Below are 13,262 nucleotides of genomic sequence, written 5' to 3' on the forward strand. Positions count from 1 at the left end.
ATTTGAGATAATAAGATAACTAAAATTCTATATTTCTTATATTATATGTCATTTGATGATGAATATTTTATTTGTAAATAATATTTCTTATTTAGATCCATGTTATCTTAAGTTATTTTGTTAAGATTTATGGTTTAATGAATTAGCTTAAGTGTGCATTAAAAAATCTTAATGAGAAGGGTATTTCATTTCACATGGTGATTCATTAGTGTTTAGTAATGGTGAAAACATAGACTAATATTATAGGAGGGTGAGAGTCTTGGTGCATAGTAAGAGCTTCCATATTTATTAATATAATTAGTATAGATGAAAATAAGAATAATGAACTCAAAGCAAATAAACAAAATTGCAATTGTAATTTCCTTAAAATCTAGATGTGTACAATATTACTAATGCATACCTAATAATATGTGTATAGATGGGTTTTTAGAAATAAATTGAATGAAAATGGTAAAGTTATAAGGAATAAGGTTAGATTGGTTTGTAAAGGATATTCTCAAAATGAAGGAATTGATTATGGAAAGACTTTTGCACCTGTAGCTAGGATTGAAGTTGTAAGATTATTTCTTGCATATGTTGCTTATAAAAACTATAAGGTTTATCAGATGGATGTTAAATGTGCATTTTTGAATGGGGATCTTGATGATGAAGTTTATATTGAGAAACCTGATGGCTTTCTACTATCACATGATACAAATATCATTTGCAGGTTAAGGAGAGTTTTATATGGATTGAAATAAGCACCTAGAGATTATTATACAATGTTGGATAAATATCTTTTGAATCTTGGTTTTACTAAAGGAAGTGCTAACAATAATTTATATTATAAAACCATTGATGATGATATACTGATTGTTGAAGTATTTGTTGATGATGTTATCTTTGGAGGTAAAAATAAGTTATGCATAGAGTTTTCTAAGAATATGAAGGAAGGATTTGAGATGTCTATGATTGGTGAGATGAAATTTTTCTTAGGTTTGCAGATTACTCAGACTAAAAAATGCATTTTTATCTATCAAACTAAATATTCTAAGGAATTGTTGAAGAAATCTGGTATGGGAGATTCTAAACCAGTAAGTACTCTGATGGTTACAAGTAAGAATTTGACAAGAAAAGATGTTTTTGCATCGATAAATCATACAAGATACAAATCTATGATTGGAGGTATGATTTATTTGAATTAGACAAGGCCTGGCATTGTGAATGTTGTTTGTATTATTTCAAGATTTCAGAGTGATCCTAGAGAAATCATGAGATGACAATGAGAAGGATTTTTAGATACTTGCAAGGTACATCAGAATATGGGTTGTGGTACCCTAAGGATGATAACTTTACTTTATGTGCATATACAGATGTTGATTGGGTTGGAGATGTTGATGACTAGAAAATTACTTTCGATGGAGCTTTCTTTCTTCGAAAGAAGTTGGTTTAATGGATCCGCAAGAAATGGTCATATACTTCACTATCTACTGTTGAAGCTGAGTATGTTGTTTTTGCTACTAATTATACATAAGTTTTATGGATGAAGTGAATGTTGAAGGATATAAAGGTGGATTGTGATGCACCAGTAGTTATTCACCGTGATAACTCTCTTGGTATTGCTATATCAAATAATCCGGTATTTCATTTTAAAACAAAGTACATATCTATCAAGTACAACTTTTTGAAGGAGAAGGTGGGAGAAAATGAAGCTAGACTGGTTTATGTGAACAATAAAGAGAAGATTGCAGATATTTTCACTAAACCTTTGTCGAAGGAATCATTTGAATACTTGAGAGATAGATTAGGAGTTTCTGCCCCTCTGGTAGAGACTTGATTGGTGTAGTTTGGCATCAGTTTGACATGCACTATCAGAGATACTATTCTTTCCAACACTGATGTGGGATGCTATTGCTCAAGGGGAGTAGTCAGCTTTGATATTAAGAGGTTTATCTTTTTGCTTTAATATTTTTTTCATATTTCTAGCATTGATGTCAAAGGGAGAGTGATATTCAGAGCTAGTTGTCTTCCATAGGGGGCGACTTGTTTGGCATTTCTTAGTACTTAGATGTTTTTCACATCTAGTGTTTCCATCAGTGCCAAAGGGGAGATTGCTGGCCATTTGGTGGAATTGGTTATGTGTTACATTGATGCCAACACTAGTTGTTTGGATTCTTTACAGGCACCCTTTTGGTCCCAGTAGGATGAGCAATTTATGGTCAACTTGGATTTGGCATGATCCGGCAGGCTCTGGTATAATCTGGTGATCAAATTGGCTTGTTCATGATACTCATACTCATATTTGATCAGCTGGTTTTGGTCTGGAGATTGGATACTATCCTACTTTCTTAGAAGATTGATTTCTAGTTCCGGCAAGGGTTTCACTAGTAGAGGTTTTGATGGAGATCTTTGATGAATTACATAAGTGGTGTTGATACAGCTTCTGATGGAGTTTCAGGATGTTATTGATGATCATGTTTGAGACTTCATGGTTGGAGATCATTGTTGAAGTGTGTGGACCTACACTTGGTCCCGGTTGATCTAGGTTATGGACCAACTTTAATGTAATGCATGGATATGACCTATTGATGTATTTTTAGAATGGCTTATGTGTTGATATTAATTTTTTAATCTAAGGAAAACATTGTTTGTAATTATGTAATCGATTTATTATCTGATGGCTGACCTGATTGTTTATGGTCAAGGGTTTGTATATATAGATGTAAGATCTCATTGTAGATAATCATGGTTATATGTAAGAGGTCATGGTTGAGGAATGTAATGTGCGAATAATGTAATATCATTTAGGCAGAGGAGTTGATCGATCATTGGAGATCGAATTAGGTTTATGTAAGAGGATTTAGTCCTCTAGTATTGAGGTTAACTGGAACTATACTCAGGCATAGGAGATGCTATCTTTTGCAGTTCAACACTTCTCTGGATTGTAGTATGGATTCATATGTAGTCAATGAGGCTCCTTTTGTTATGAGAAGTATGCTCTAGGATGTTGTCATTCCTACAATTGTAGGCCCCTCAATTCTAATTCACATACATATTGCAAAATTATTATCTGATTATGGGCAGGCTTCCCACTATGGTTTTTCCCTTTACTAGGTTTTTCACGTATAAATCTTGGTGTTCTGTGGATGGCTTTTATTCTATGATTAGTGTTTATGCTTAATCGATTCATCTTCTATTTTGGTATTAATGTTTTGGGTTCTGGTATTGAAGTTTAAATTGCTAATGGTTTTTGTAATCTGTGACGACTGATTCACTCCCCCTCTTAGTTTTCTTTCAGTTATCTGAACTGTCTAACATAATTATCCTGTGCTTATTGTGAAATATTCTTTTGTCTGCAACCTCAAGTGTCCTATCCAACTCCTCTTGAGTAATGAATCCACAAATGATCAATAAATCTTGAATCTTTAAGTGCTTATCCTCCTTCATTGTTGATAATCTTCTAGCATCTAAGTTGCTATATAATTGTGCCAGTATTTCATCTTCAATTTCTATCAATTATTTCTTCTATATATCTAAATACAACAAAACTGCCTCCTCAACTTCTCTCTCTTCATCATCATTCAAATCTCATAATAAATTTGTACATTATTTAACATACCATCCTTAGTTATTTCATCTGCTAATTTTGCACAAGTCTTAGGTGGAATAGTAGTTACATTTCCCGTGACAAGTGTCAGATCAGTGTTATCCATCTTCTTTCTTTTTTCAGTACGAGATGGAGCAGAAGGTGTTTCCTTTGGAGCTCTTCTCTCTGGTGGTACCTTGATTGTGACCTTTCTTAACTAGTTTCTTTCTTGTTTCCTCGTTAGTCTCTTCAACTTTCTTCCTCAATATCCTCTTAAATGGTAAGGGTGTGTCATCATTAGATCCAAAGTTTGATAGAACAAGACTAATGATGGCTGCAGGCTCTTTCCTCTTCTTTCCTCTTACCGAAACAAAATCTATTAATGCCTTGATATCCCGAGATACTTGTTCAACAAATTTTCTTGCCTTGTCTTTCTTCTTCTCCCTCTTCATCTGGTTAAACTCAGTTTCAACCTCTTGCTTCTTCTTCTTTGCAGTACCGCAGGGTTTCGTAGCTTCATCAAAGGTGCATCAATCAATATCTTTGCATAAGCATCTAGAATCTGTGCATCAAGTTCATAACCCATCTCCTCAATCAAGATCTACCAGGGTTTGACTGCTTCCATGAGTGTTTTGAATCTTTCTTAACCATGAAGAATATCTCAGTTGAGTACTTCTCAACAATGTGCTTAGGAACCCTCTCTCTAGATTTCATAGCCTTTTGGAATGCCTTAAAGTAACCCCAAACCTTATCATCTCGTTGACTACCCAATGAAGCAATAGATTGTTTTAGTTGCCTTCTTACCGGGATATCAAATACCCACTGCGTCTTCCCAAAACTGGGAGTTTCGTTAATGAAAAACAACATCAAATGGATAATAAGATTCCCATACCGGAATGTCACCTTCTTTTCTCCTTTGACTTTCCCTAGGTTAATTAACAACTCATCTAACATCCATCCACATATATCTAACTTCTCATTTTCTCTCATCATCTTATGTGCTGCATAAATGCAGGAGCTAGAAATAGAATTCAGATGGTTTGATTAAGTCACCTTATACTCAATATCATGCTTCCAAATCTAATGTCTTTGTCAGTGATAGTACTAATTCTCATTGATCGCCTATTTGAAGTTGTGCTGGTGAATTTGTTAACATGATCATTAGAAACCTTCATCTCTGGACGCTTCCCAACCTATGACAAATCAATGATTTCCTTGATGGCCTGCTTTCAAATATTATACAATTTGTCCAACAAGATGAATTCTCCATGTTCTCTTCTTAAAACATATATAAGAATCTCATCCTTGAATTCGGGGATATCCATAATGCCAATAAACCCTAGATCCTTAAAGATTCTTGTACTCAGGCTTGATCTTTCTAGAATCTTCCATTAACTCGCTCATATACATGCTCTTAATATCACTGGTTCCCAAATCCTCAATGTGGCAGCGAATGTAAGCTCTAACATCTTCAGCATATACAACTCCTTTTGGAGCATGAGAAAATGCACCAAGCAAATCATCCAAGGTGGCTATATGTGGAAATTGTTTGAAAATCCACCTAGCACAGAACTTGACCTCAACAATAGTAGGATTTCCAATAAAAGTAGGTGCAAAGGATGATCCTGCTTCCATGATGAAAGATAAATACCTGTGAAATAGTTGTCGGTGAAATGCTAACGAACTCTTTCGATCGCTGATGAAATCACTCAAGAAGATATCTAATCCCACAAAATCACCCTTAATCGCTTTGAATGTAAGGTGATAAAAAATGAAGTAGATTCAACCTTTTAACTTCCAATAAAAATCCTAATCCATCATTGATATAAATGAATTCCGATGAAAGATATCGGATCTCAATTAAACATCTCCATTCTGGATAAGCATATCCCATGTATGGAACATCTTCCAGAACCTCTTCCCAGGATTTAAGCAATATTATCATGAATTTTGCCTACCCCTAAGGCATCTGCCTCAATTATTGGTTGAGCTTCCTATTGGTGCAAGAGCAACCTCCTCTATCGGTTGAGTAACCAGAGCACTCCTATCTACAGATTGATCTTCTGACTTCCTAACCCATCTCTTGGTATGAGCTTGATGGATTTAATCTACCTTGTCTTTCCCTTTCTTATTTGATCCTTCATTGTTAATTGGTGGATTTTTGCTTCTACAGAACTTAGCTATGTGTCCAACCTTATTGCATGCATAACATGTAACATTGCTCTTTTGAATTGCTTTTCTAAAACCGGTATATTTGCTTAACCTACACTGAATAGCCATATGTCCCAATTTTCCACATGCATAGCATTTTACATTCATTCAACAATATTTAGTCTTATGACCATCCTTATTGCATTTAGAACATTGACTGGGAGTTCTAATTTACTCTATTTCTACATTGCCTAGCCATGTGACCAAAATTATTATAAACAAAGCATCTACCATTAAAATTGTAAGCATTAAGCTGCCTTCCTGATGCCTTCTGCTTCTGATCTTCATTTGCAGTAGCAGAGCTCTAACCTTGTTCAAATCCAAGTCCACTAGAATCTCCATTTTGCCTTTATGTTTTTAATAACTCATCTAGTTGTACTAAACTAATCATGATTTTTCCTTTATACTCACTTGCAACAGTTAGATTATCTCTCAAAATTATCATTTATCTCTCAAGTTCTTGTTCATTACTTTGTGATTGAATTAAATTAGTTCTCAATATATCATTCTCATGAGCCAACCACATTTTTCAAATTTGTTTTTTAGAGATACAAGTTTTTTTTCCTTTTTCTTCTGGTCCTCAATCTGTTTTGACATCCTCATAGTTAAAGATTTCATTTTATTTCTCATGACCATGTTCTTCTGGCTCAACTTCTAACACTGTTGCTTAAGTGCATCTTTCTCTTCATTATCCTGATTTTCCAAAAGTTCCTTTCTCCTAGATTGAATAGATGACAACCTATCTTGTAGGACAAGAATGAATTCCTGAGCAGAATTCAATTCATATTGTAACTTCAAGTTTTTCATCCTTTCAACATCATAATCTTCAAGTGCTACCTCAATTTTCTTCTCCAAACTCATATCCATGGATTCCAGATCCAGGATCTTCTTCAAGTTGTTAAACTTCCTCTGAGGCACAAGGTTGTGGTACCAATTGTTGGAATCCAAGAACACTGAGAGAGGGGGAGCAGGTGAAATGGTGTTCTATCAGAATGTCTAATTTTACCCTTTATTAAAACATGCATTCATCAACTGGTAAATTGATACATATAAGATTGAAAGACATAAAGCAACCAATAATCCAATCACATAGATAAATACCATAACACACAAAATTATACGTGGAAAACCTCAAACAGAAAAAACCATGGTGGGATTTGTGACCCACAATATCAATCCAATGGACATTTGAAAAGATATTTCAAAATTTGGGGGCCTGTACATGTAGGAAGGCTTACAGGCTAGAGAAAACTACTCAATCACAAAGGAGCCTCATTGACTACATACAAATCTAGATTACAATCTGGAGAAGTGAATGAACTGCAAAGATAGAATCTTCTATGTTTGAATACAGTTTCGGTTAAGCTCAGTCTATTCAAGTCTGAACCATAAACCCTTACCAGAATACCCTCTTACATAAATGTCCTCACATACATGATCTCTCTCATATATTTCACATCTCCACTACATTCCATAACCTTACATATCTTCCAAAATGATCTAATCAACTGGCATATATACCCTTACAATCCATCATGCCTTATGTTGGATTACAAAGATAATTACAAAATGAATATACGTGTTGACTCAATAACATATATACATAAATACCAAAATCAATTGTCAATGCCAAATCTCCCAAATGATGTCAACCTCCAATACCGATAACATGATGAAGTCATGTCAGCCTGCAATGCCAGTTACCAAATATTTCCCTTCCAACTAGTGAAGATACCATCCAGTGCTAGTGAAGTGTTTGTCGGTAAATAACCAAACCACAATATGGAAGCTAGAACATGTTGCCATCAATGACAACATATAGAAACTAACCAAATCAATGTCAATTGGCAACAAATACTACATGCATGGATAGGTTCCATTGAAATTTGATGCCAGTTTGCTAGGATACTCCGTTGTGAGGGGTGAGAGTTGAGCAGATAGAATGCTTGGGCTATATGTTCATCTTCTAATTATAGATGGAGGTGAGTTTGATGAAAATGGAGATGCTACATCTGGAGACAAAGATTCTACTAAGTAACACAATTAAATGTGACAAGATGGGCATAATGTAGGCCTAGGACACATAACTAAATGTGATAAGGGGCATAATGCCAAGGTCACATAATTAAATGTGACGGGATGGAAGTAATTCCTTGGTCGCATAATGAAATATAATGGGATGGGCATAATCCCTAGGTCACATAGTTAAATGGTGACGAGATGGGCATGATGCCTAGGTCACATGAGTTAGATAGATGGGTGAGATCACTAGCTCAGATTATTTCATGTATGCATACAAGTATTTTCAACTTGTTCTATTTATTATTATTAGCCCTTATTACTAGACTTTGTGTATTCTTCGAGTAGAAAGCATCCTAAGAAAGCATAAGCTTCATGGTTGGGTGGAAAATCACCCAAACCGTATTCTTGTCTCTTAGACTTATCTATGACTAATTGATTATATTTAATATGTATATTACTTATATAAGTTGACTATAAGGCATGAGAGCCTAAATTGTATATTTCATTTCATGTCCTAATACTTGGATAAAGAATTTTTTTTCAGATGAGGTGTAATATCATATTATTGAATTTATCTCATTCCATTCCATCATTAATACAAATTTGAAATGTTTTGTACCTTATATATTTGAGATAGTTCTTGTCTTTGATGACTTGCAGATGAATTTTATGGTCGATGGTAGTCAAAGACTCATTCAATATATTATCCATATATCTATATTGTATATTCTTGTACATGTGACAAGATGGGCATGAATGGCTATGTGGATCCACTAACTTTCAGGTAATATGTGATTATGCATGGAAGATTTTTAAACATACCTATCTACCACTTGTGAAAGGGTATGTATGAATCATTTATTCACTAACTTTGTATATCATCAAGTTGTGATATAGCTTAAAGATATTATTCACTAATCTTTATCTATCATCAAGTTGCGATATAGCTTAAAAAGATATTCTCAATTAATAATTTTTTATCCATAGAAGATCATTTTATACATTGAAATGCTAAACATTAAAATTATCTTTCCATGAAGTGTTAATATTTTTGATTGAGCTAAAAATAGTGCAAGTGTGTATAAGGACATGTTGGAGATGCTAGTGGGAAATACCTAACAACTTCGCCAACTCATCAAATTACCAAGGTATGGTAAGAACAGGTATATGCATGTAATAATGTGATTATAATTTATAGAAGACATGCAAATTTGTATCTCTAGTCTTGTATATCCAAACACATGCCAGTTACTCATGATTATGTGTATTTTGCGATTTATAATTTTTTTGAAATTATTGTGGTCTTTACACTTGGTTGGGTTTTCTTTTTTTTTAAATTGAGTTGAATTGAATTGAATTATTAGAGATTAGGGAAAGATAGTGAACTATTGAAGCAATATGACAAAAATAGTAAGTTTCAAATATCGTATGAAGCTAGGAACTTGGATCTAAGGGTATGTGCAGGATCGTGAAAGACCAAAAAATGTTGATATCTTGACTGAAGTCCTATACTATGCTTCGAATACTATAGACTTTTTTTGTTTTTAAATCATAAAGTTTTGACGAAGTTATGGTGGTTAGACATACAATTTTTTTATATTTTTAAAAAAGATGTAGTAAAAATACCATGATTAATTATTTATTTAAAAAATAAAAAAATACATGTCACATCTAGACATGAGTCTCCTACTTATATGTAAAATCTTATAAAAAAATATTATGATTTTATTCTGGTTAGGGTGATTAGACAAGCACCTCCTTATCTTTTTCCTGAAATGTTAGTACTACTCCATTGAAATTTTAATTTTTTGTCAAATTGATTTATGTTTTTTTCAGAAAACAACTAGTAGCTTAGAAACTACATTCAATTCACTATAGACTCTATTCGTACATATTCTTGAAATAATGTTGGTAACTTATTAAATTTTTACTGTCAATTTTCCTAACTTTGTTTATCTAATTTTCATTGCTGCTTAAGGGCTTGTTTGGGCCAGCATGATCCTACACATACCCCTACATAGAATAATATATTTCATATTTATTCCTTGAAAACCAGGCTAATTTTTCAAGTTCAAGTAGTATAGATTCGTCATGGATTTCATAATTTCTCTTTGTCAAAAGTTGAACATGTTCATCTTTGTGAATTATATTGATCTTTCAAAACGCAACTCTGTATTTGTTTCTTGCACAAAGATAGAGGGGGGAAATTGTTGGGAATACTCTTTTGCCTTGGATCAAACCCCAATTTTGGAATTAACCATGAAATTGAATTGAAATATGTTTTATGAAACGATATAGTAAAATACTTTCCTTTATAGGGAAATGCTGAAATTGATTGAAACATTAATGATGTATCTCAATGAAGTTTTATTTTTCTCCACAAAGGAATTAGGGTTTCATATAGGTTGTCTTCATAAAACATAGAACATGAATCTCATCTCCAATACCTGAATCTTGACTTCACTTGTACTCCAATTCTTGATGAAAAATTTATTGTTTTCTCACTTGAATTCGTTATCTAGTGCAATTGAGATCTTCAATTTATAGATTAGGTTTAAAATAATAAGGATTGACCTCCTTGAATACTTGCTTGTCAAAAAATTGATTGAATTTTGACAATAGGCTGAGATGGGGCTATATTTCCTACTCAGCAAAGGTGACTTTTAGAGGGGGTCTAATTTGGGGCTAGTTTAGGAGACCCATGGCATATAAGACCCTTTTTTATTTAGGACTAGGGTGTGGTATGTCCTGGTTTTCTTGAAAAGTCATGACTCCAAACTAGGGATCAAGTTAGAAAATTGATAAAATTTTGAGGTAGATCAGTGGTGTGAGTAGAATTACTATTGGAATAATTTTTTGGAGGATGGAATATCAAAGTGAACCCTAAGAAAGGACAAAATTGTAGGTGAATTAACCCCCACTTTATCACAAGTATGAGATTAAGTCTACTCAAGGTGAAGTACAAAGGTCTACATTTAAAAATTTCATCAAAATATCAAAGAGACAAGACACACTAAGCCCCCAAGGACTTTAGGATCTTAGTACTCCAATATCAAGACAAGACGGACATCATAAGAAGGAGGAAAGAGATGGAGTGCATGACTACTAGTCTAGTAAGGTTTTCATACCATGAGTCATGAAAATAAAAATACCAAATTACAAAGGAAAAGGATCAGTTTGCCAAGTAACTTTAGTATCAAATCATGTCATGGTGTGTGCATAACATGTAATGTTGAGGGGAGTGTAAGCCCCCATTCTAAAGTGATTGCATATACCTTATAAAGACCAACTACTTTAAGGTAGCTTGAATCCAAAAGACAAGCATGTTGCCACACTGAGATACCCCCAAGAAAGGACAAATAAAATGATAATTGTCATAAAACATAAAAAAACTTAGGGGATCCAGTAACTCTTGGTCAATATGTGCTTATGATTCAAATGTATATCATGAATATTTATGTTGAATTGACCTAGTCCCCTAAAGGTAGTGGAATTAAAAGGACAATGGACGAAGAGAACATGTGTTTTTTGAGTCAACATGGAAGAGTCCAAACAAGTTCTGAACACATTACATCATCCCCATGTAGATAAGAGAAGCGACGACATATAGAACAATTGAGATAAATTTATAGAGGAATGTCACAATGGATTTATCGTCTTTATTAGCTTGCACCAATGGAATCACAGGGGTCATCTAAAGAGAAACTGACAAAGACACATCATGGGGGAAGCACATTTGGAACAAGAAAGAGAGTAGCTATGACACATATGGAGCTAATATAGAAAAGGGTTTGCCTCCCAATATTTTTGAACATTATTTTGGGAAGATGGACAAGATGCAAGAGTAGCTACTTCAAGAATGATAGATGGAGCTACTGCAATTTCCAAATAAGGACCATGCTCTAATCATTAGTCACTTTGTTTGTCACTAGGAGATAGGCATATTTCTTTTGAAAAATGTTTATATAGATCATGATTAACATAAACCATCTCATATATATCATTAGGATCATTATAATTGACATTGTTAAGATGAACAACATCATCATCCATTTCATTTAGATTAATAAAAATAGGATCTTGAATGTGAAAAGTGTTGGAATCCAAGAACATTGAGAGGGGGGGTGAATCAATGTTCTACTAGTTAGATAACTTTAGCATTATTAAAGAATGCATACACCAACCCGTATACCGGTATATACATAATAGAAAGAAGTAAAGAAACCATTAAGCCAATCACATATATGAAAACTATAACACACAGAATTATATGTAGAATACCTCAAAGAGGAAAAACCACATTGGGATTTGTGACTCACAATATTAGTTCACTAGCCATATGAAGAGATATTAAAAAATATAAGGGGCCTACACTTGCAGGAAGGCTTACAGCCTAGAGCATAGTGCTCAATCACAAAAGGAGCCTCACTGAGTACATATAAATCCAAAATACAATCCATAAAAGTGTTTGAATTGCTAAGATAACATCTTCTAAGCCAGAATACAGTTCCAGTTAAGCTCTGTCTATTTTGGTCAGAAACCCTAAACCCTTTACCGGAATAACCCTTACAAAAATACCCTCACATACATAATCTCTCTGATATATTTTACATCATATTACATCCATATTTTTATTCCCATCATCTTTTTATTGATCTAATCTAATAGACCTATATACCCTATACAACTTATCATGCCTTATGTCAGCTTACAAAGATATTTACAATATCAAATTACATGTTGGTTGGATAACATAAATACATGAATATCAAAATCAATTGTTGAGGTCAGATCCAAGAGATTTTTGCCTCCAATACCAATAACCATATTCTAAATCATGTTATCCTACATTGTTGGTAGCCAAAGAGATCCTTCTATCCTATCGATGTCGGTGTCGGTGAAGTGTCTGTCGGTGAAGTGTCTATCGGTAAAGTGTCTACCGGTGAAGTGTCTGTCAGTGAAGTGCCTTTCGGTACACCACTAAACCAAAACATGAAGCCGAAACAAGATACCATGTTTCCATCAATGACAACATAATCTCCCCCTTTGGCATTGATGGCAACACTCATGTGAAAAATGGTCATGGTTTCATCCTATTAGTTTCATTATTACCTACCCCCCCATGAGTTGAATATTCATCAATGAAAAATACTCCATCTTCCACAAAATACTCCATCCTCCACCTAATGTATACAACTCCTTTACCGGAATAACCCTTACAAAAATACCCTCACATACATAATCTCTTTGATATATTTCACATCATATGACACTCATATTTTTATTCCCATCATCTTTTTAAAATTATCTAATCCAACTAAACTATATATCCTATACAACTTATCATGCCTTATGTCGGCTTACAAAGATATATACAATATCGAATTACATGTCGGCTAGATAACATAAATACATGAATATCGAAATCAATTGCCGATTTTGGATCCAAGAGATGTTGGCCCTC

This window comes from Cryptomeria japonica, chromosome 1 (assembly GCF_030272615.1).
Source record: "Cryptomeria japonica chromosome 1, Sugi_1.0, whole genome shotgun sequence".
NCBI lineage: Eukaryota > Viridiplantae > Streptophyta > Pinopsida > Cupressales > Cupressaceae > Cryptomeria > Cryptomeria japonica.